The 25,257-nt window shown below is 39.8% G+C and overlaps 1 protein-coding gene across 1 annotated transcript in view; it reads left to right on the top strand.

Annotated features, from left to right (window-relative positions):
- Window positions 1-10,670: 10,670 nt before the first annotated feature.
- CTBP2 (C-terminal binding protein 2) overlaps window positions 10,671-25,257 on the top strand; it is a 299,487-nt gene continuing 284,900 nt past the window's right edge. The window contains exons 1-2 of the mRNA XM_039482480.1: window positions 10,671-10,804; window positions 10,992-11,187. The gene's annotated coding sequence lies outside the window, so the exon portion shown is untranslated. The remainder of the gene's footprint in view (window positions 10,805-10,991; window positions 11,188-25,257) is intronic.

Raw genomic sequence — 25,257 nt, 5'->3', positions numbered from 1 at the left:
ACTTCAACACTAATAATAATAATAAAGAAACTTGCAAGCAGCTCATACCCTTTAACATATCTTGAGCTATGACATCCTCTGGTAATAAAATCAAGGGTTAATTATATTTACCAATATATATAAAATATATATCAAGTCATTGGACCAGATCCTCCACTGATACAAGTCCTGAAGCCAATGGAACTATGACCATTTACAACAGTCAGGGATCTGACCCATTATTTGCTATTAGATGAAGACAGTGTGCTTCATGCAGTAGCAAAGGCAGAAGAAGAGGAGACCCTGCCCCATGGAACTTAATATCTAATCTAAGGTAACAGAATTTGGTACTTAGAATTTGGTATCAGCTTGAGTTAGTTCACATCCCTTTTAGGTTTGATTGACTTTAAATCATCTGCTATTCTAATTACAGTAGAGCCACAATGAAGGTACAGATAATATCTTATGGCCAAATCCTGAAATTCTTATCCAAGATTGGTTCAGGCAAAACTGCTGTTGAAGTAAACAGGAGTTTTAAATTGTTCTTCAGTTAGTAATGCTGAACATGAGCTGCTAGGACAGTGCTGAGGCTACAAGGGCTAATGCAATCCTTGGATGAAAAACAGGGAAATCTCGAGCAGGAGTAGAGAGGTTATTTTACTTCTGTATTTTGCACTGGTACCACCGCTGTGAAATAGTGTCCAGTTTTCATACTGGCACAGACTATCCTGGCTACCCCTCTTAAACCAGTTCTGGTGAGTGTCCAGTTCCGGTGTCCACAATTCAAGAAGGATGTTGATAAATTGGAAAGAGTTCAGAGAAGACCCACAAGAATGATTCAAGCATTGGAAAATATGCCTTATAGTGACAGACTCAAGGAGCACAATCTATTTAGATTAACAAAGAGAAAGTCCGGGGTGACTCGATCACAGTTAAAATAGTTACATGAGGGAAAAATGTTTGATAATGTGCTCTTCAGTCTAACAGACCTAGGTATAACAAGTTCCAATGGCTGGAAACTGAAGCTAGATTAATTTAATCTGGAAATAAAGTATACATTTTTTAAGCAGTTAGGCAAATTAACCATTGGAAGAGTCTACCAAGGGCCACAGTGTATTCTCCGTCCTTGACAATTTTAAAATCAAGATTGGATATTTTTAAAAAGATATGATTTAATTCAAAAGGAATTATTTTGGGGAAGTTCTATGGCCTCTGTTATACAGGGGGTCAGACCACATAACCCCTCATCTCTTGCCTTGCTATCTATCAATCTAGTCTTGACTAAGGATTTCAGGATTATCCTGGAGTTAAATTTAAGCTTTTTTTGTTTTTAACTATAATGTTAAGCTCTTTTGTCTTTCTGGGGATTCATTGTCCTTGCTTTGCTATTTATTTACTTCTTTCTGATAGTGAAGGCAGAGGTAAATGTTGAAAGCAATCCCAATTCACTTGCTCCAATCATCCAGATTACAAAAGAATCAGTATTCCTGTGCTTAACTTTTGTTTTTAAATTTTGTTCTGATACTCTGAAAAAAACCCTCTTTCAAACAATGTGTGCAAGACATATCCTCTATATAATCCAAATAATGCTAGCATCAATCTAAAGTTCACATGTTGTTGTCACATCATGAAAACTGTGATTACTATTTTGCAAGGAAATATATTGAATACCTTTAAAATAACATTGTCTGATTCCACTTCAATATCTGTCAGAAATATTTATAAATTTAATACAGTGGGTGGGGAAACCTTGACATAAAGGAGTAGAAGGTAGCTCATGGAAATATTTGTTTTCTTTTAAGTGCTTTTATCTGAAACATTTAAAACACTTCTCAAAAAAAAAGAGAGACCTTCCTGAAAATGCTGCAAACTATCATTTACATTGGGTTCCTGTATTTGCTGTTAGAGATTTACACTACCAGGGCTACTGTGTATTTTACTCCCAATGTGTAAATACTCCCAATAATGGTAATGTGAATTACACACAAGCTTCCACAACAAATTATAGTCTTAAATCTGTTATTTTCTTGTCCCAAAGAAAGAAAATTATTTCCATGGGGCTTTTAATTGTCACTTTGGACAGGAAAAAAATGAAATAAGAAATAATAATACTTTACAGATAGAAGGTGCTGTTGAAGTGAAATGCTTTTGACACCATGTAATGTTTTTCTTGGTATGCAGTACATCCTTTTAGGCTGCACTGAAGAAATGAAATCTCATAGGAGAAGAATTGTATGTGTTTGTTTTGTTTTAATGTGCATACAACAGTGTGTACATAGTAGAGAAGGAAGCTTCTACAAGTGTTCCTTGCACTTGGAGTCGAAGGTGGTGAGTGTATGGGTTCTTAATGCCCATGGGAACTAGCTGTTAGAGCTATCTGTAATAGTACCACCTGGTGACACGCAATGATATTACAACATTCACTCCTCACCATCTGGGATTTCTAGTGTCACCACTGGTGTTGGAAACCCCCAGGCTGTTGAACTCATATAGCTCAAGAACCAAGATTCTGCTTGGCCCCTTTCCAAGGGGGTGAGACTTCTTATACCCTCTTCCCCCAATCCCAAATTCACCCATCCTTGGCTAAGCAGAATTTGGCCCTCATTAAGTTTCACAACACTTCTGGGAGATGGGTAAAAATTAATAGCCCCAATTTACAGATAATGAAAGTGAGGCCCAGACAGTGACTTACCCAAGAACACATAGAAAATCCACGGCAGAGGAGGAAATAGTATGGAGACTTCTTGACTCCTAGTGCTGTGCTTTATCCACAAGGTCATCCTCTGAGTCTGTTGCATTATATTAAGTTTGTTAAGTGCATTCATGGAGACATAGAACACCAATATGCTTTGCAAAGTGACCTGTTCATGTGTTAGCAAAATGAATGGCCAGTGGAAGTGTGCAAATAATAAAACCCACTAAGACCCCTGAGGTGAAAAACACTGAGCAATACCTTGACCTGCAAGGGGTCACACTGAAGTCCCCGAGACTATTCCTGGAGTAACAAATGGTTAAGGGGGTGCGGGTGGGGGGTAGAATCTGAACCTTAATGATTATTTATTTGCTTATTAATTGATTCATTTATTTTTAAAACTGTTCCTGTTGCATTGATTTTGTATGGAATCCAGAATTGCAACAAGGCACAGGGAACCACAAGAAATGGGTATTTGTACTAAGTCTGTGGGTGTCATGAGGAATAGGAAATTATCGTACAGGAGAGGTGCGAGTTGAGCTACAGGAGTTGCATGGCCAGGGCGGGAGGTGAAAGCATTTGATCAGAACACTGCAGGAAGTCAGATTTAATTACATCCCAACTAAAGCAGTTGGTTCAGTCACTTGCTCACTTAACAGGCTGAGGAAAATTATGTCAAACCAGAATAGTCCTAATGATGGATAAAGCTGGTGGTGATAAGAAAAGGCAGGTTTCTCAGAACCATGTGGGATTTCTACTGCTGCAGAGTTGTGTGGGGCATGAAGAGAAGGGGCTTATGACAAGAAGGAGAGAGAGAGAGACAGAGAGAGAGAGTGATTATCTGAAGCAACAGAGAGATGCTTAAAAGTATAACCCCGTCGCCTCCCGTTGTTACATTGCTCATTCATTCCCTTACAAGCACTTGTGTGCTGACTTAAGATTGGATGGCTATTTGCTGACACTGCACCATGCCCCTTGTAATTTAGCCAGTTTCTTAATAGAGAGATCTCTAAATGTTGGCAACCTCAGTCCATTTTCTAGTACAGAGGTGTCCACATCCTAAATGCCACTGTTGGCATTCTCTAATTAGCACTCTTTTAGTCAGAGAAGAAATGGCATGGAAACCGAACTCACTTCTCAAACCTACAGATGCTTCCTCCTCAAACTAGGAGGTGGCATATTGGTGGAGCCGCATGGGGAAACTTTTATTGCTTTTACCCATGCTGTACCTTCTCTGTAGATAACAAAGGACTTCAGTCTTCAGAGCTGTCAATCTGGAATCTTTCACCAGCACAAAATTAACTGGAAAGAAAGTGTGTGTGCATGTGTATACATGAGAAGTATAAAAGATGAGCACGCTATTGAGGCAGCAAAAAAGTATTTCAAATGCTGATGCCACAGACTAATTAGGGGAATAGCTTATTTAAAAACAACAAGTATTTCAAGCATAGGGTATCTTGTAATCCACCTGTGGGTTAGGAAAATCTGTATGCAGAGGTGGAGCCAAACAGGCTAGTGCCCTTTCAGAAGTAAGCAAATAACCTTTGAATTCAAAGTCAGGTCACACGTGTCTGCACAAGACTATAGTTCAGTTTATTAGCCATGTTGCAACAGGAGGCAGGAGGTTTCTGCTTTTCATCATTAATGTCTAAGGTACCATTTAGGTCAGAATTTTTAGACAGTCAATGCAGCAGAAAGGCACAAGGAAAACTGGAGAGATTTCAGAAGGAGTCCAGATATAACTGCTTTGGCAAGACAATGTTATCAATATTTATCCTAATAGAAAACTATCAGAATTCTTATGTGGGATATCTGATGATGGCTTTTCCAAACCTTCAACGAGTTCATGAAAAACATCATGAGAAACCCAAGATAAATATTTAGAATGTCAAAAATTGTTAGTGGTGGAGAGCATAGCAACTTAGTTAGAGAGAGACCCTCTGAGTCATATGTGAAATTCCATCTTCAAAGTGGTTCTTAAAAATGTATCTTATGGATTTAGTTATACACCAGTTTTCTTATCCAAAAAGTGAATATTTTTGATGAAAGGTAATTGTGCGTGTGTGTGCACATACTTATGATATATTATTTGTAAATAGTGTCACCTAGAAACTTCAACTGAAATCAAAGCCCCACTGGGCTAGGAACTGCACAAATAACAAGGGAAAGTACCCTGAAGAGTTGACAGTCTAAATGTAGGAAGGGGAAACAAAAACAAAGAGATGATGAAGTAACTTGCCCAAGGTTACCCAGCAGCTCCATGGTGTCATAGTTTGGGCTAGCTACGCCCATATTCCCCTTCAATGGTCCCTCAAGGGCACCCATTCTAGGCTTTCAGCTCCTCTCTTGGGCAGAGACCTGCCTCTTTCTCTCCCTCCTGATTAGGGTTTTTCCAGGCTGCATTGTGATATTCCCAGCAAGCCAGACTCCCTAAACAGGCCAACGTCTGCATTTGCTTTTGCCACAGAGACTGTGAACAGAATAATTGCTCACAGTTGAAAGTTACCACACTATTCTTTCTAAGCAAACAAATTTATTCTTAAGGTATTCTTAAGCATTACAGAGCAAACATATTAAAAATAATGAAAGAACCTACACATATGCTAAAAAGCCTACCAGATTCCAACCTCTGGCAGGTGTCAATCCTTCAAAACTCACAACTGGGTTTTCTCCAAATTACAAATTGAAAACTGTCTCAGATTCAGAACCAGAACAACCATGAATAGTTCGGTCTTTTCTTTTTACAGCTGGGGCCTTAGATCTTGGCCTTATGTATCAGCAGACAATGGCTCACTCCTCAGGGTGTAGTTTCAAAAGGCTGGGTTTTTGCCTAACCAGAGGTGGGAAATTCACACTCATCTCCTTCTAGATTCCCCGAGAAAACCACTTGACACTTTTTTGTCCCAAAAGTCCATTCTTAGCTGGCACATTATTCAATACACTCTTTTGAATTCCCAAATCTCACATCTCCCCCCAGACAACAATAATACATAAATAATTCATTTAATACAATGGATCCCAAAGATATTTAAAATTAATTCAATAAGGTCTCCCAAGGGTACTTTAGGAAATTGCCATATTGGTCATGAAAGGCAGAGCTAGGAATAGATCCTAGGTCTCCTGATTCTGCACTACAGTAGAACCTCAAAGATATGAATACCAGAGTTATGGACTGACTGGTCAACCAGACACCATATGAAACTGGAAATAACCAATCAGGCAGAAGCAGAGACATAAATAAATAAATTATTTAAATAAAAGCAAATACTGTACGGTGCCCATATTTAATCTTAAAGGTAGGCACATCTGGGCTGCCTGTCCCCACCCTCCCACATAGGGCAGCTACTTATAGCAAGATGCTGAGGCTGCCAGCCCAAGACAGACCCCAACGAGCATGCACACACACACCAAGCTGTTTTTATACACATACACTCTCTCTCCACTGGGAGGGGGACAAGCTTGCAAACTCACACTGGTGCTGAGTAGGGAGCTCAGTTGTTGCTGAAACCTGGCCTGAGGTGTCAGCTGCTGGATCTGGAGCCCGAACACACTTTGTTCAGAGTTACGAATATTTCAGAGTTCCGGACAACCTCCATTCCCGAGGTGTCTATAACTCTGAGGTTCAACTGCATATGATTTCCCTGTGCCTCAGTATGGCTCAAGTAATGTTTTGGGGCAGAGAGTTTTCTTTTACATGTTTTGTAACATGCCCAGTATACTTTGGGTGCTGCAAAAATAAAAAAACCAACATAATTACCGGTGAAGTGGGTTTTAGCCCACAAAAGCTTATGCCCAAATAAATGTGTTAATCTCTAAGGTGCCACAAGTACTCCTGTTCTTTTTGACAGAGGTGAGGCTTTAAAATAGCAGGCACAGCTACAGAACCTGTTTTTCATGTAATGGTAACATCAGTGTTGATAAATGTATTCTGATAGACTACTCAGTTTCTCATTCATGGAGATATTTAGTACATTATTTTAATGGTTGGTGATGCACAAATCGGTTTTAATATCAATAATGAACCATTTGGATGACATTCAGATTCTAAATACTCCAAAAAATTGCTACATTTCAGGATTTATTGGTTGCCAAAGAGGTTGGAGTTCCTTTAGCAGAAGAGTAAACAGATGGTCCCAGGAAAGTGAGTGCATTCTTAAACACTGAATTAGATTTGGACAGAATGGAGTCACATCTGCCAAGGTTTGCTGGCCAGAAGTATGGCAGAAGGCAGACATCAGAAACTAATGTGGCATACTTCAAGCTCTTTCACTTAATACTGGTATTAGTAATCTAACAGGAATGTTCCCAAATCGCTAGGTATCCTTTTGGTTGGATAATTTGGAGGATGTCGACATGATTAACAGTTAGTAACTGGATACACAAATGAAGATTAGATCTGTCTAAAGTATACATTTCTAAATATGTCCTTTTAGATCATTTACGTCCACCTGGCCCAAAGCTGAAATGGTTGACACACCTCATTTCAAGTTATGTTTCAAATTTCTGCTACCAAAGGCCACAAAATAACCTTGCAAATATAAGAATCCCTCTGAAAGGTTGTCTTAAAAAGACCAGTCTCTTGAGCATATGGTCGGATTATACTAGGAATCTCAGATTTAGATCAGGGTTTAGGAAATATCTGGTCTATTCTGTTGTATAATATAGTTTTAGTTTTCAAACCAGGTGAGTGAGGGAGGGTTAGAGGTGGAGGAGAGTTTAGAGTGGTGCTGTGGCCTCAGTGTTATCTCCATTTTACAGGTGAGGAAATAATCTCTCATAAATTAGTGAAGATTTATTAATTAAATATTAAATTAAATTGATCAGCACTATGAAGAGAAAAACAGCTATGTGTGAGAAGAATGACGTGTTTTTCAGCTGCTCCCCAACTTATGTGGCCGTGGGGTCCAAACAGCAGGGAGGGGGAGAGAGAGACAATTTGGGGCAGTACAAAAAGAAGGGAAGCTTGTTTTTTTATTAAAGCAAAGGACTGGGAGTTAGAAGTTCTAGATTCTAATCCTGGCTTTTCCACAAACAGTGGAAAAAGCCACTAATCATCTCTATGTTTAGCTTCCCATCTGTAAAATGGGGATAACAATTCTTACTTATCCCACAAGCTTGTTTTTTAAAGCTTAATTCATTAATGCATGTAAAGCACTTTATCAGAGGGGTAGCTGTGTTAGTATGTATCCACAAAAACAATGAGGAGTCTGGTGGCACCTTAAAGACTAACAGATTTATTTGGGCATAAGCTTTTGTGGGTAAAAAACCCCAGTGTGCCCTGAGTAGGTTTGTGGAATATATTTAGTGATATCTTAGGTTATATCCACTCTATGCTTGGCTCTCTTATTTCTGCCACTCCTTGTGGTCAGCTGACTTTTCCCACATGCCTACTGCCGCTGTCAGGGAAGTATCTTTGGAGTGTCACCTGGATTAGCTGCCTCCAGTTCCTTCTCTGCCTTTCCTCTGAAGATTGGTTCCTTTCATAAACATGCCCAATTGAATCTGCCCCCAAAATCTATCCAACAGTGTCCTAATTAAAAAGGAGTTTATTCCACAAGACAATAACAGGGAAAATAATTTAAAATAAAGCAAATCTCAATACTTCAAGCCTCAGGTTAAGAGCTTGTCTGCAGAGCCCCACAGGGTGGATCACAGGGCGTGGAGGGGTGGTTTTGCAGTGTGCACTGAAGTGTTGTACTATAACTGCCCCATGTAGACCCAGCTATCACAAACTAACAAGGTAACTAGTTCATGTTCATGTAGTCGGAGCCAGGACTACCTTGCAGTCTGCACTGCTGGTCTGTGTAGACAAGCCTTGTGTCAATCTCACTGAGTAGGCAAAAAGAATGTGAAGTTCAAGTGGAATCCCTCTCAATCTATGTTCTACCCATGTCCTTCACTGCCTATTTCCAGACACTACAGTGATGAGTGAGTGTGATATAAATGGATTAGAGAGAAAGCCCACTGAGTCAATGGGAGCTGAGGGTGCTCAGTACCTTGTAAAAGTGCTGAATACTTCACAGGATCAGGACGAATGCAGCTGCACCCCTACAGCTGCAAATGAATTAAACAAATAAGACTTTACGGGGTGTGGGGGTGTTGGATGGGGCGGGGGATGAGGAATGGGTGAAATTCTGTGACCTATGTTTATGCCATCTTAATGATCCCTTCTGACTGTAAAATCTTTAAATGTACCAATGTGTTTTATGTACACACGGTGGGCCTCTTTCATCTCCAGTATAACTCCATTGACTTCAGGGGAGTTACACCAAGGATAAATTTGGCCTTGTCACTGCATTTTGTAATGTAATTCTGCTTTAACACTTTCAGCAGCTTAATCTATTATTTGAAGTACTGCATAGGTATGCAATGCATTTCTTTGAGCAAAGAAAAATATGCTAATATGAATATTCCTACTTTGTCTCTTTCTTGTTACCAGTTAATCAATCACACTGAATGTTTGTGACGCTTATTAAAGGGAATGAGTAGATAAAAGTACATGACTTTCATTTATGAGACCCTGAGAAGTTGGAAATACAAAGGATCTTACCAAAGAGAGTCAGTGTATACTAATGGTTAGAACAAAGAGCTGAGAATGAAAAAGATGTTGGATTTGTATCCCAGTCCTATTAACTCCCTTTGTGATCTTTTGAAAGTAAGCTAGTCCCTGCACTTTATGCATGTGACCAGCTTCAAACTGCGGCTGTGCTTCAATTGAATATCATCAGAACAATTATTCTTTTAAATAAAATAATTCTGTGCTGTCAGCTTTTAATTGCTATCAGCCAGAAATCCAAATTAAAATCCCATAGTATGGATCTAGGAAGATTATGTTTTTAATAGGCAAATCCCAAACACTGTGAACATTACTTATCTTTTCATTTTTATTTCCATATGTATTTGAACTGAGTGCCAAATCTGCAAACCTTTATTTCACCTGGGTGCAAAGAATAAACTGAATGAATAAACTAAGTGATCTGCTGTTCTGTTGAAGACACTAAGTTTTCAGATAATTAAGAAACTGGAAATAGTAATTTGAGGGACAAAGAGGGTATTAAGCCAATTTGTAATCTAATTCAGAACACTGGGTTTATTCTCCTTTAGTACTGGTTAGTATTTCAGATGGCAAGAACCCAGCCTCTTGAGGCAGGTCTCATAGGAAGAAAGTAGATGGTATGGGGTGTACCAGGTATTTGTTGTCCCCTGCTAGAGGCTGCCACAAAGAACTCCAAATAAAGTGTCCTTTGGAGAAAAAGAACAGTGAGTTTAGAGCTCCAAGAGCTGCCAAGAGAGGCCTCCCATGATCAGCTTCTCAGAACCAACAAGAATTGGTCCTCCAGCAGTTAGAAGGGCCAGGAGCAGGCAGAAACCAATCAGGGCCCAACAGGTACGATTAAAAGGGCCAGCTGCTTCTTCCAGGGGAAGTTCTGGGTGAAGTTAGGATAGGGAAGGAAGGATTTCCTCTGGCTTTACCCAAGAAACCTGGGCTGGTCAAAGGCCCAACTCTGAACCAGCAGACTGTTTTATGTCATAGAATGTAAATCCCAGGCACTGGGCAGCTATCTTGAGTGAACTATCAATTCACTGCTGTAAAACTAAGTTGAGCTCACTTTGTGAGACACCTACTGTCACCTCCAGACAGTCCTGTGACACATGCATTTGTGTGGTTATGAAGAAGACCAGCACCCATGGTTGACTGCTGTAGGACTGTCCAGGAAACAATTTCTATAGTGCTTGTCAGCCCAAGGGATCCCAAGAAGCTTCAGAAACTAATTTACGTTTGACTCAAATCTCTCTCTTTCTATCCGAATCACTCCTCCCATCTCTGAAATGCAGCCACCTTTAGAGTGGAGCATGGTAACTGTTTAAGAACTCACAGCAGCACTGTGCAACTAGAGTTGAATGATCCTTTGTCCTGGATGGAATATTAGCATTGTTACATCACCTCATCTTAGGGATCTAATATATTCTTCAAATTCAGGAGGGTTAATTCATGAACAGAGATTCAATGCTGCTAAACTTGGATGCTGCCCTTTAAAGGGATGTTTTTAAAAAAACAGAGATAAAAGGGACAAAGACTTTATTTTTTACACTAACTGTAGATTGTGGAGAGCTTTTTAATATCCCCAAAAGGTGTATGTTAAAAAAATGGCTGGAGAGAAAGCATATTTATCTTTGTAGATTTTGCTTCAATGGTCCTGTCATGTCTACAGAATGATGACCAGGAACTTTAGCAAACTGAACCATGTATTGCAACTGCCATGTGAAAGCTGCATTTGTTGGTATAAATGGGTTTGGGTTTTTTTTGCATTACCTCTAGGGTGCTGTGGATCCTGCAGGAATAAGCTTATGAATGGAACCTGGGAGGTGAACCAACCATTTTGACGTGAATCTGCAAGCGAAACCCAATCACAGCTGGCTGCTTCCTGCCTCCACTCATCCTCCATGGGCCTCCCTTTAACTCTCCCAAGAACGCCTTGGGACTCTTCAACAAGCCCCTCTGAAAGACACCTGAGGTAAGAGGGGAAAGAAGAGGGTGGTGTGTGCATGCTGGCGTGGTTTAGGAGTGGACAAGGAGAATTTGGAGACGTGGAAAAGGGGTTGCAGGTTTCATCCTGTGTAAACAACCTTATGTTTGGCAATTGTTCACAAGCATGGGCTGAGGTTTGTTAGCATCTTGCTAGCCTCAGTTCCAACGTGTGACCTGGTGGATAGCGCACTGGACTGACACTCAAGAGACCTGGTTTTATTATTGGCTCTGCCCCTGGGCAAGTCACTTCAGTTTGTCTCAGTTTCTCTATCTGTAAAATATAGACGATGATACTGACCTCCTTTGTAAAAACACTTTGAGATCCCTGCATAAAAAGTGCTATATTATTGAGGTGCAGAAGCTATTAATATATTTGTAAATGTATTATTTTCAATTGTGGCAGTGTAATAGGGCACAGCTGATTTTAAACTTGATACTGAGATATTTCTGTGCAAAATGTACATTTCACATTTGTTGACATTCTATTGTCTGGTTTCAGAGTTTCAGCCGTGTTAGTCTGTATCCGCAAAAAGAACAGGAGGACTTGTGGCACCTTAGAGACTAACAAATGTATTTGAGCATAAGCTTTCGTGGGCTACAGTCCACTTCTTCGGATGCATAGAATGGAACAGATATTGAGAAGTGGGCTGTAGCCCACGAAAGCTTATGCTCAAATAAATGTATTAGTCTTTAAGGTGCCACAAGTCCTCCTGTTCTATTGTCTGTCATCTAAAAACTTCCCTTATATCAATAATAATTCTGTTATTATTTAGAAACGAAATAGAAGCCTGTAATCTAAATGCGTGAGAATGGCAAACATCTCACTCCTGAAAGAGTAGTTGAAAAGTGAGTTAAAGGCCCAATTATTAATGAATGAAAATAGTCATTTGTGTAGCATCAGCAATGTGTTAGGGCCTTTAATAAAGTATACAGCAGGATTTCTCAAGCAGGGGTCACCTCTTGCATAGGGAAAGCCCCTGTATTTACCTGCCCCGTCCACAGGTCCGGCTGATCGCGGCTCCCACTGGCCGCTGATCGCAGCTCCCACTGGCCACAGATCACTGTTCCAGGCCAATACGAGCTGCTGGAAGCAGCACAGGCCAAGGGAGTTACTGGCCGCCGCTTCCAGCAGCTCCCATTGGCCCGGAGCAGCGATCCGCGGCCAGTGGGAGCTGCGATCGGCCAGACCTGCGGACGGAGCAGGTAAACACACAGGCCCGGCCCACCAGGGGCTTTCCCTATACTACCAGAAACCCCTGTTTGAGAAACCCTGGTATACAGAAATGCAAAATTTGGCATAGTGCAGTAGTAATAAATGAGCAACTATAAAGAGTTAATTATCTCTGATCCCTAAAGGAAATATATCTTTCCCATTAGCATTGAGGTCCTTTGTAGTACAGTAGGGGGAAAAAAACATGACGTTGGCTGCAAGCCCAACACCTGGTCTTGTACTTTAGTTTACAATGGCCAAGGGTCTTCCGTTTCCAGTAGATAGAATGCTTATCATTTGAAATCAGTGCTCAAGTTACCTCCAGAGCACTGTTGTTCTGAAAAGGACAAGAAGCATCGAAATATAGTATTTGCCTGTGTTTGATACTGTTTCAATAAATGAGTGTCAAAGTAGTTTCCCCAACTGCAAGCACAGCTATTGTACCCTAACCTCTCCTTATCAAGTATCAAGCAAGCACAGAAAGATGCTATTGTCTGGGTTGAATATAGAAAAAAGAAACAACTTAAATAAGTGTATTTGCGGAGTGGGTTGGAAAATGGCGAAAGGAATTTTGTTTCTCTCTCTACTCCCACACACTAAAAATGTGTAACTTTTTGGCAAAAAATCAAAATGCAAAATATTTTAGTTGAAAACTATAATAGTTTGATTCAGAAATGCCACCTCTAAATCTCAAGGGAGTTACAATTTGTGTGCCTCAGACTCCTATTATCCTCTATAGGCTAGGTTCCCTGGTTGGACTACATATCCCATGACACACGTTGGTCTCCCCACTTGGTGAGTAGAGGTTGTGTGTCGTGGGAGATGTAGTCTAATTGGGGAACGTAGTCTATAGAGAAGAATGGGAGCATGAGGCAATGTAACTATAACTCCCATAAGGCACCATGGCAGCATGTCTGAATCAAAATATTAAGGTTTTGGCCAAAATACTTTGGTTTCTGGCTGAAAACCAAAAGTTTTTGGTTTTGGAAAACAGTTTTTCAATGAAAAATAAATGTTTTTAAATGGAAAGCTGACACTAGTAAAACAAACAAAAATGTTTGAAAAAAACCCTGTTTTTAAGAAGTGCTTTGACCATCCCTATATTTTTGTTTTCCTGTAACTCAAGACAATGTTTGGTTTAACTCTTTTCATCTATTTTTTTATTTGACCACACACTAACACTGTAAACTGGGTAATGCAACTCTGTCATTATTGAGTTGATTTAGGAAAGGCACTAGAGAAAGAAGAGAGATGTAGAGAGGGTGGGAAATGATTCACCTTGTTCTGGTACCTAGTTGTTCCAGCCTAACTTACCATGGTGGAAGAGTTTTTCTATTTCACATACCTAGCACAGGCCTCTGCTCAGCTAGAAAAACCTTTTTCCTTAACTAAATCTCCCTTCAAAAACCAACCAAACAAAAAACACGGGTTAAGTTAAAAGAAAAGTTTTGCAAACTGAGAGCTAATTGTGCATACCCCCCAAAATAATGCAAGTTTTTCACAAAATCTCAAGCTCTGTTGGGTTCACTTCACTCATCCCTGCTAAGAAACACAACCCTCAAAAAACAACAACAACAAAACCACAGCTGTCTTTTAGGCAGCACCTGAGTCATATGACCAGATACTGCAGTCCTTGGTGTAGAAATATTGTAGTGCCCTTTTCAACCACTAGATGATGCAAAAGACACAACACAGGGGTTCACTGATTATATAACTGGCTGGTAAATTTTAGGAAAAAATAAGCTAAGATAGCCACTGACCAAGAGGTAGGCATAGTAAGACCTTGCAAGGCTGGCTTCAAAATGAAAGCAGAAGAAGGTATTTTACCTAGCCACATAACCTATAAGGCAGGTGGATTTAGTTGCACTGAAATTTGTAAAATACAGTAGGCAGAAATATACAAGTGTAGCAATTTTATATTTCCCCATATTTGTAAATATACCTTACTCAGTAATAAGGGGTCATTTTACTTTGGCCTGGGAAGAGTTAAACATTCCTCATAGCCATATTAATGTTAATAACATACTAATCAAAAGCTTTTAAATCAGAATAACATTTACATTAGAGTTGCATCATGCTAAAACGCTTTACAAGCTTTTCCTAAATCTGTTTCAGACAGCTTTTCTATGGAGGTACTTCAGGGGGAATAAGTTAGCTGGAGCTAGTCCCACTTACCTCAGTACTGTTACACTGCTGCCAATGACACCATTGCCAGTTGGATCTTGTCAGATCCTTTCATCCAGGTTGTGCTCCTCAGTAGAGTGGGGGATTGTACAGAGCTTCGTACTTCATTGCAGTTCAACTTTGCTAGTTTGGAGCTCTAGTCGTTATCTCAGGTTTAACGGGGAGCTGGTAGGCAGTCTGGTTAGCCTGCTGTAAAGGGACAATGACAAATGAGATCTAGAACATCTTGAAGAGGAGACAAAGAGACAAATGTTTTGGAATTCAGCATCCAGACAACAGGCTGAGGCAAGTGCTGGGTTTTCAGTACAGAAAGAGATGAATTATAATACTGTTCTGTGTGTTTGGCTTTCAGTTTACTTGGTATCCCTATCACAACAGTAACCCAAAGCACACTTCTCTTGTTGCATTCATCATAGCTAAAGGCGTGAGCTTGATAAGAATCTCTTTGCCTCCAGATCCCCAAGCCCAGTAAATAACATGCCACTTAACATTTAGTATTTCCACGTATGAACATTTATTGTAGCTGAAGCACTGTTCATTTGGCTACATCACTTTCAGGTGTGACTCTGCTGGAGCAATGTGTGCATTCATTGCCCTGCCAAATGTTCTCAGATTTCAGCCCAGTGGAAGGGGAATTGGCATTCAATGTAGCACAACATTTGTCTAGAGAGGAACTGTACATTTAAAAGTCTATACTATTGATTCCCTTTTTTCTTACCTGCTGTACTTAAGGGTATTATACATATTAAATGCAAGTCTGGACCTCAAGATTCAAATCCTCAGCTAGTGTAAACTGGTGTATTGAAGCCAATGGAGCTACACTGATTTACACTTGCTGAGAATCTAGCCCCCAGTGCATAGTCCATACTCTTGTAAGTTTTACCTGAAGGCTCCAGTACATTTAGTTCTGGCATCACGGGAGAATTAACTACCTGTAGCAGACTTAATTTACACGCTCTCTAGTACCTTTAAGATTTTTATAACCTTGAAAATCCCTTGTCAACAAATATTCTCTGCTAACATATGCCAGCAACAAAACTGTGCAATGTAGCTGTACCAATTAAGAATGAACATTTCACTCATGCTTGGTATTTTTTATTGAGGTGCTCTCTTTCTTTTTAACAAGTATTGTTTTTATTGAAGTAAAAACCTGCCCTTTTAGATGAGCAAGCTAGTCTATCAGAGTTGACATTTAATAGAAAACAAAGCACAAGCATGAGAGAGGTTACAAACGCTGGCACATGTTTTAGCACAGATTATCCCATAACAAAATTGGACGTGTCTAGTTTCACTTTCATAAAAATTCTTCTGTCAACACATTTTGCATCACTAGTATACAGAGCTGGAGATCAGAGCAACAATATTAACCAGATAGTCATAGGTAAGGGGGAATTGTGGTTTCTTCCTCCTAAATCAGCTTATCTAAAGCCACATGCCAGGTTGTAAAGTGCAATACAGAGCTGGATAAGATAATAAATGTAATGAGTCGGATTCTACCCTAACTTACATTCTGTGCATCTCCACTGACAAATTTCACTGGGGTAAATCAGGGCAAAATTTTGCTCATGAAATTATCTTAAAAATGTGTTTGAATATTATTCCCTTTGGGCCTGAGCAGAGCATCATCTGTGAGGGACCCCTGTTCTCCGATGAGACTTCTTCCCATGAGGCACAAAAACTAATCTAATGCAGCCAAGTGAAGATTTGAGGAGAAATATTCCTTGCTATAAAAAGATCTGTGGTAAACGATAGTTTGATTTTGTTTGCTTTTTCGTGCAGTTATAATTATTTGTTGTTAAATATTAATAGCTTAGATATTTCAGCTAAAGGTTTGAAAGAAAAGCTTTTCCACTGCAGTCCATTTCCTTTATCTCCCTATTCATAAACCCAAGTCAAAATTCTTTACTCTTAACATCATCATCTGTTGTCATAGAAACTATTGCAATACATAAGTACTGTAAATGACTGCAACTTCATTGAATGGAGAGGGATCAAGATGGACCATGATGGGGGTGGGGAATACTTTCATTTAAACAGGTGTGTCTACAATAATTGATGGTGATAAGAGGAAACATTCAGTATTGCAGCAATGCAATGTGAACTACATTCATTATTATGCTAACAATATAATAAAAAAAGTATTTATTGAACCTTTTGTTTATTTGATGACATTGTTTTCCATATATGCAAATATGCTTATAAACAATGAGACCCTTTGTTGCTTGAACAGAGCACTATACTCCAGTTGTGTACTAATTTTACTCTGATTCCTTGGTGGGAGTTGAGGTTAATTTGATTTGTGTTCTTTCCTTTTTAAGTCTCTGTTTAGAGACACCTTGGTAACAAGGAAGCGCTATGTTTGGCAATTTGTATGTGGAATATAGGAATATATATACACCTCGCCTTGCTATAAAGTAGACATCTCTCATTATCCCCAAATAAATGGCAAAAATTCATTTACGTAAAATAGATTTTCTTCAAAAATGTTTGCAGTGCCTTTAAGTCTCCAGTGCAGTCCTATAGGTATAGATCGACAGCATGTGCTGTTCTCGGGAAGCAGAACAGAAGGTCAGTTACAAGTTATCGTTTTTTATTCCTTGCTATAGCTGCAAAATGCCAGAAGAGCTTTGATTTGAAGCTTCAAGTAACTGTTATTCCTGCATCATCTCAGTGGAATGCAAAGCTCAGACAGGTCTTTAGGATGTGTAAATGTCACAGAGATTCAGTTTTGCAGAGAAGTCAGTGACACTTCAGTGACAGCACAGCAGTATTTTGCTTCTGGTTCAGTACAAATTACAGACAACTTGACATTAGAGACCTTAGAATGCAAAAGCAGACTGAAATCCTACATGATCAACTGACTTTTCCTATTTACAAAAATGCAGCTTTCATTTATACAGCTCTTAAGGGGCAAATCAATGGAATGGAAATGGAATTGGGGGTAGGGGTGGGAGAGGGGATAGTAAAGTTTCTAATTTATATAGTACTGTATTGCCTGCTCCTGACTTAAAAATCTGAAACACAGCTGTGATTTTTCCTTTGCAAGATATTACACATAAATGTTATTAGCACATTCTTAGAGTTCTAATGTTCAGCCTTTAGGCTCTGAACCCCTGTTGCATAAAGCATACAAAGCCAAACCATTCAAATAAGAAAAGATCTTAGCATTTCTAGCCCTCATTCATGTTGTTTACTGCAGGTAATTACCTACATTCATACACATTTTCTAGTGACTTTACTCTTATCATCTTGTCTTCCTTTTGCATGTAATAAGTAGCTGGGTGTCCATTTTGTCAAGATGTCTCCCAGCTTGAATTCCAGATTTTAATACAGTTGTGAAAATAAAGAGAAGAAAAGAGAAAGCACTTCTTTATCATATCTCAGCTAAGAACTACTACATCTCAAAGATAAATATAACAACTTTGGCTCAACAAAGAAATTAAGCAAGTAGATGAGCCAGGGTGTGTGTGGGTGTGTGTGTTGTGCTAGGATATTGTCATGCTTTGCGGTAAGGACAAGGACAAAGGCCACAGCTACCTGAGAAGTGGTTATATATTTCCCAGCAGGACACACACCCCCTGCCGTGTTTTATGGAGATTATCAAGCCGCACAGTATTATTATTGCAAAGAAGACACAAAGTAAAAAGAATCAATACAATTTGTGGCAGTACAAGTAATGCATCCTCACCCAAATGGTTCCATCTCTTAAGTAACAACAAATAAGACCAACTAAAATAAATGAAATATGTAAATCTAAAGGAAAATATCATTTTTCTTACCTGCTATTTTTCATTGTGTATTTCTTGCCGTTTGTGTGTTTTACCTGCTTTAGACCAGAGCTGGGTGAATCCTGTAAGAGGAGTAGTTGTATATGTTTGTTTTGAATTAAAAAAGAGCAATTTTTATCTCCTTGTCAGTTTTCTCTCTCTGAGAAAGGTGTGTCCATTTATCTGTGGACATGGTTTGAATTCCTCTCTTGTGGGCTCTACATACAACTAGAGCTGTCAAATAGAGGCTGACCTTGTCCATAAGTCCCACACCCTTCTATTTCCTGGTGAAAGGATGTCTTCCAAAGTGAAGATCTCAAGCAATAGATATTAATAACCATATAACTGACAATGAACTAAATATTCAAAGGTGCTGGACATCCAGAGCTCACATTGACTTCAAGTGGGGTTTGGGTGCAAGGCACTAGATTGTAAGATGTTTGGGGCACGGTCCATCTTGTGGTTCAGTGTTTGCACAGCATATGCTGTTTTCTCACAGTGTGGAGTGCCATCCTGCCACAGACAACATCAGCTGTTGATGGCAAGGCCAGTTTATAATGCTCGTAGGTGTGTACAAAGGACCAGATACCTGCTTTACAAATGTTGATGGCTGTTTAGCCATGCTCTGGAGAAGAGTGCCTGCATAACCTCCAATTGTATGAAATTGCCTGGCTTCATATAATTCAGTTACAGACATGGGGAACTAGGCAGCTCTAGGATCCAAGGGAGTGCTCTGTCCTCTGCGCCTATGTTTAATGTACAGTAATAGCGAGTTTGATTTTTCTGAATTGCTCAGCTCTGTTAACATAAATGTTTATATCTTTGTCTGTTCAGGCAGTCCCAGCTGTTCTCTTTATCCTGCCTGAGGTGAGGGCCAAATGATGGGACTTTTAGGGAATTCCCATGGCCCGTGTTATACGGGAGGTCAAACTAGATGATCACTATGGTCCCTGCTGGCTTTATAATCTGTGCAACCAAGTAACTCCTAATTCTTTGGCCTGGGCAAGCTGTACTTAGTACATAATCTAATGGAGAGATAAATATGGCTTTATGCCACCTTTGCATTCCCCTGATCCTGGGGCTTGTCACAAGCCAGTTCTGCTCTCAGCACAACTTAGAGCAGCCCTAGAGCTGCTCTACATTGCCCCTGGCTGCTAACAAGTCACTCCAATAGCTGGCAATTGCTAGAAGACAGGAGTTTCTGGCTATACCCCCTTATGCCTGGAAATGCCTCCTGAGTCAGTGGCTTTGAAGGTGGCAGAGAGCTATGGGAATCTCCATCTGGCTTTGTGGCCCCTTTGTCCCAACAGATGAGGCACCTGTGACAGGGGTGCTGGACTGTAGAAACAGGACTGAGGAAGGTGGAGAATGGGGTCTGTTACTCTTCTATCCTTACCAGAAGCAGAGAAGCTGCTTTTCTATGATTTCTGGACTTCTTTTGCTTTCTGTGGCAAAGGTGCTAGCGCCCCCTGCTGCTAAATGTGAAGTGTTGCTACAGTGGTCTGAACCTGGCACTGTTTTGGGCACTGTGGTAGCTGAGTCACTGTTCAGGAGCCTCTGATTCCTTTTTGTGGGGGGCCTAACTTCTCCTGAGTGGTGTTCCTCACCCAGTTCATGAAAGGCTGGGTGAGAGCTTGGATCCTGTGAGCAGAATAGGTTTTGGCAGACCCTGGACATTGTGTCTGGGCAAGAGTTCAGGCTCTCCTGTGTGATGGAGCCAGCTGCACAGCTTCCACCCAGAGGTAGAGGTACTCCATGCTGGATGGGGAAGGGGAGAGCAGAAAGAGAAGGCTGGGAAGGGAAAGGAAGAAGTAGGAGATAAGAGGGCTCAAAAAATTGGTACTGGTGAGTCCCAAACCTTAGGGAGTGGTTATTTAGCAGTGGGAGCTCTGAAACAGCTATGCTGAAATCCTGCGGTGGCAGGAACTTCAGCCAAGAAGCAGAGGGGTAGGGCCTCTGATCATGGTTGACTTGTGAGGCACAGCATGGTGATGTGATTCAGTAAAGCAAAGTAGTTCCAACTCATGGTGTCATGTTAGCAATGAGCACTGAAGCCACTGGCCAATCAGGAAACAGGATTTTAGACTGCCTAATTAATTCAACTGTCATGAAATTAAATTATCATGTACTTTGATATCTGTCGGTTTTCTCAGGTGCAGTTATAGTTGAAGAGACCCCACGCCTGTTTAGCTGTGATCCCTTTTAGAAATAATTGGTGCTGTTTGATTGATAATGTGTATTCCTCTTTAAAAGAAAACACACTATTTTTCATAATCAGAGGCTGAATGCATAATGAGTGCTCTGGTGCTGCCTTTAGCATCAGGTCTGTCAAACTGCACAGTTATTTCCATATTGATGCAAACTAAGATATTACACTCCCTCATTACACTGACATGACACATCTTTCAACAGTCAGCTTCCAATCATACGTTCCTTGCAAACAAATTTACCTTCATTTTCTCTTTTGCTACAGAAGGAACAAGCAGTAGAAATGTGCCCTAACAAGCTAATCAACTAATTTTTAGAATATGTTTGAACCATTTAATATTCTAAAAGAAAACAAGAAAAAGTTGCTAATGGATCTGCTGGCGTAAACAGAAATAAATAGACAACTGGTTGACTGAACATTACCATACTTAAGTTTTATTGAAGTCACAGTGGAATTCATTTTGCAAGTCAGAAAAGCGAGATCTATTTGTATCCATAAGCCAAACAAACTCATTTAGGCTGTGCGTACTTGAGCAGATAACCTTGGTTATGAAGGTAAAAGAAAAGGAAGAAGCTGTCCTTTGTGCTGTGATAATGGTACTTTTGCATACGGGACTCAGGTCATATTTTTTCTTGGTCATGGTCTTTCATTCATTGGGTTGGCAGAGGATTAAAGTGTTTCTGAAGCAACACCCAGGGTTAGGAAGGAGGCACAGAATGCTTTGTATTGCTGAACAGTAGCTCCTATAATAAATTCAGGAAAGGCATTAAGGAGCTGTGAAAGGAGTCCCATCCAGTCCTCCTCAGCTAGAAGGATGGTGGCTGCAAGTACACCATCAGGACAAATTACAGCTGAGGCTTCCTATGGTCCAGCAATGTAAATGACCCCCTAGAGCGGTGGTTGGTTGTTGTTTTTTTGTAAAAAGGAACCAAAACAACTTGTTTACCCTTATGAAAGAGTCATCTAGAATTTAATAGGGATGAAATCAAGAGAACTTGGTACATATTTAATACATTTCAATAGAAATTACTCTAAAACATCCTATAGAATTTATTAGAGAATGAAATCTTTTCTACAGGATTCTAAACTATATATTATAAATAAAAAAATTATCTGTTAAGTTCAGTAGAATGGTTTAAAAACTATAGAAAGTCCTTATCATTTAAAATGATAGGTTATGGTATTTTGCATAAACGTCCATTATTTCTCTTCATATTGAATAGCTCTCTTTGGTTTTTTTCCCCCATTTAGAGCTAGTCAGAAACTTCCCAATGGAAGATTTTTCTCTTAGAAAATGCCAATTCATCGAAAGCAGAATGTTTTACGGAAATATTATGGTTCAGATGAAAGTTTGTTTTGAAAGAAAATGGGAGGAAAAAAGTATTTTGATAAGGTTGAAATGTTCCATTTCAGCCTTTTTGGAGTGTAATTGTGACAGGGTGTCCCGAGTCAGCCGCTGTCACTCAGATCACCATCAATTTAGGTTAATTGAGAACTAACTGGAAGTCTTCTGAGTAAAGCTACAGCTGAGGGGCTAATCAGAGGGGCTAATCAAGCAACCCCAGCAGCTCCGAGCATATAATAGAGGAAGGAAGTCTGGGAAAGCAGGGAGATGAGAGGCAGAAGGAAGGTAGAGTTAGGTAGGGTTGGCAGCAGCAGCTTAGCTCAGTTCCCTTCTCCAGAAGCAACCTGGGGAGCTGGCTGGGGCTTGTAAATATATGTAAATAGCACTATAGGCATGGCCTGGTGGAATAATAAAATAAAAAAGGTGGTGGTGAAGGAGACCTGAAGTAGTATGATCTGTAATTAAGGCCTGAAGGGATTCGTAAGAGAGCACGCCATGACAGTAATGTTTGGAGTCTCCATTTTGAGATGACTTTTCTTTAATTTATTCATTTATTTTGTGTTACATAAATATAAAATCAAAAAGCTGAAACCGGAACGAAATACTGTAATATTATTTAAATTAAATGTTTTGATCAACCAGAAACAAAAATTTTGGAATTTCATTTCATGGGAAACTTCACTTTTATTTTATTCCATTTCAGAATGGATTTTTTTTTCCAAATCACAAATCTCAAAAAGAATAAACGAACTTCTTCCCAGCTCTATTCATGTTTCTCCCCTTTAATAAGGACCAATGGAAACAAAATCCCAGAGCAGTGATAGGATGGAGGATCTTGTTTTCTTTTAACAGGGTTCTTCTTTCAGGTTCCTACTCATCACTGAGAGTGACTTTCTAGAGTAGCATTAAGTTTGAAATTTTAGTTCCTCTCCTCAGTAAATTGGGAGCCAGAGTATGTCCCTTGTTCCTTCAACAGCCAGGACAATTGTCTAGACAAATGTCCTCATCCTGAAATATTTGTGCTGGTGCTAAAGTGCTTCTGGCCCTGTCGGGTTGTAAAAAATTGAACCACAAAGAGTGGGTGTCAGCTGATGTATTCAATTAATTCTTTCGCTGTTTCTATTGAGTGAATGTTGGCCAGGTAACATGTCTGTATGGTTTCAAAATGCTTAAAGGAGAGGGAATATTTGTACTTCCATTTTGCTACCTCCAGTAAGTCTGAAAGTCTTTGAGTCTCATGTTGCTGCTAACCATAAGCCATTCTTGTTTTCATGTTTGGTGGAGCTATACAACTGCCCAATCAAATTAAGCAGAGAAAATGGAGGATTAAAAAACAAAAGAGGAAGAAAGTCTAATATTTCTCCACTTACTGCTCCTCTTCAATGTGAGATCAGAAACAGCTTGTAAAAGTAAGCAGTGACATGGGACTTGGCTGGTAGTTAATATTTGGTTGCCTATATCCCTCTGAGATTTGTTTAACTTCTTACTTGTCTTACATAGATAACATTCAATAACAACAAAAGTATTGAAAATGTAATTTATTGGGTGATACCATGCTTCACCGTCAGACATTTTGATTGTGTCCTTGTTTCTTCCATGCCCTTCTTCCTATCCCCCCGCAAAAGCGCACCTACATATGGAATAGATCCTCAGCTGGTATAGCTTGTGATAGCCCCATTGACTTCAATAGAGCAATGGCAAGTTACACCAGCTAAATATCTGGCTCATCGTTCCCAATTTTGGCAGGATTTTAGCAGCCAGTAATCTTACTGATTCACAGAGTTAGACAGAGATGCTTACTACATCTTGAAAAATAGGATTTCCAGTTTTTAGACTGTCTGATTGGGAAATGTCACATAGACAAACTAGTGTCCCTAAAATCAGGGTAGAACTTGTCAGTGACAAGACAGTACCTTCTGAATTAAATGATTTCAAGGTCGGATACCTCACAGACCTCCAAGACTAATAATTTCTAGCCCTGGTGGATGGTGAGATATAAGATGCTACAATAGTCACGGTCCCTCAAATCAGCAGTGCTATTTTAGCACTCGTTCAGGATCTAATATATCAAGTCCTGGGCCCTGGATAACGGTAACTTTCAATCCCAGATGTAGGTGGGTGGATTTGCACCTCCACGGCTGAATGGGGATGCAAGTCAAAATCTGGCCCTAAATCAGTATAGAATTACATGGGCCCTGAAACTGTGAAGGCCTGCAAGTGGTCACTAAAATTGCTTTTTCCTCAAGGCAGCCCTGTGCAGCAACTTTTCCTGAGGCAGGAGAAGCAGAAGCAGACTCAGTTGAAGCAGTGCCCTGTTTTGTGTGTGTGTGTACATATAAACAGATTCAGACATAGCACCGGTATGTTTGTAAGACAGCCTGCCTCTTTCAATCAATGTACATTGAGCTAATACTAAGAGCTACATTTTCAGCTTGGTCTTAACCAAGCATCTGTTTTTTTTCACTTGCAATTATTTGCAGATACAGTTAAGGTCACCTGGACCTCAAAGCACCTGGCCTGTGGTAGGGCCTGTGTACTTAGCTGTCCAAGCGATATTGAATCAATCACAAATAATCACAGGCATAATATTGCATAATTTACACATAAAAGCCAAGATTTTAGGGGCAAAAAAATTGGTCAACTAAAAATATGGGCACTATTTTTGACATGCAAGTTTCCATACCATTCTTGAGAATTTGACCTAAAACTCTTAAGATTGGTGGTGTTATTAAGGAATTTACAGAATGTGACAATGAGTTGAATTTTTTTATATATCATGGGGCAATTTTCTTCAAAACATGATTCTCTAGTTTATTCCTTGAGATGGGATTAAACGATTGTGTAGCAAGACGTACATACATACATACATTTTGTTATTGCATTCAACAGTACCAGGATCAGACTCTAATTGGGTGAGGAAGAGAAGAGAAAATACACAAGTCAGGTCTGAACCCGAGAATCATGAAGACAGAAGAGATTCAAGATTCTAGACAGCTATCATTTTGGCAAATATCCCAAGAATGTGCACAGTAGCAGCACACCAGAGTCAGCAAATGACTCTGCAGACGTTTATGTCCAAAAATCATAATACTGTGAACTTAACAAGAGGGTTACCGAAGGGGTGTTCCAAGATTTATCAGATTAGCATGTCTTTTATGAACATTTAATCTAGAAAACAATAAGGAATTATTTTTCAAAGGATTTCTGAAGATAAAGGAGGTTGTGCAAAGGAAAAGACAGAGGGGGCTGTAGTCTAGTTCCCATGGTGTTTGTCCCAAAAAATGTTAGGTGGTGTTTATCTCCCATCTGAAATGAATGGCATATGAGATTGCTGATTGGGG

The sequence above is a fragment of the Mauremys reevesii genome, linkage group 7, assembly GCF_016161935.1.
Source record: "Mauremys reevesii isolate NIE-2019 linkage group 7, ASM1616193v1, whole genome shotgun sequence".
Taxonomy (NCBI): Eukaryota; Metazoa; Chordata; order Testudines; family Geoemydidae; genus Mauremys; species Mauremys reevesii.
Note: the sequence above shows the minus strand (reverse complement) of the source record. Positions and strands in the feature narration are given on the sequence as shown.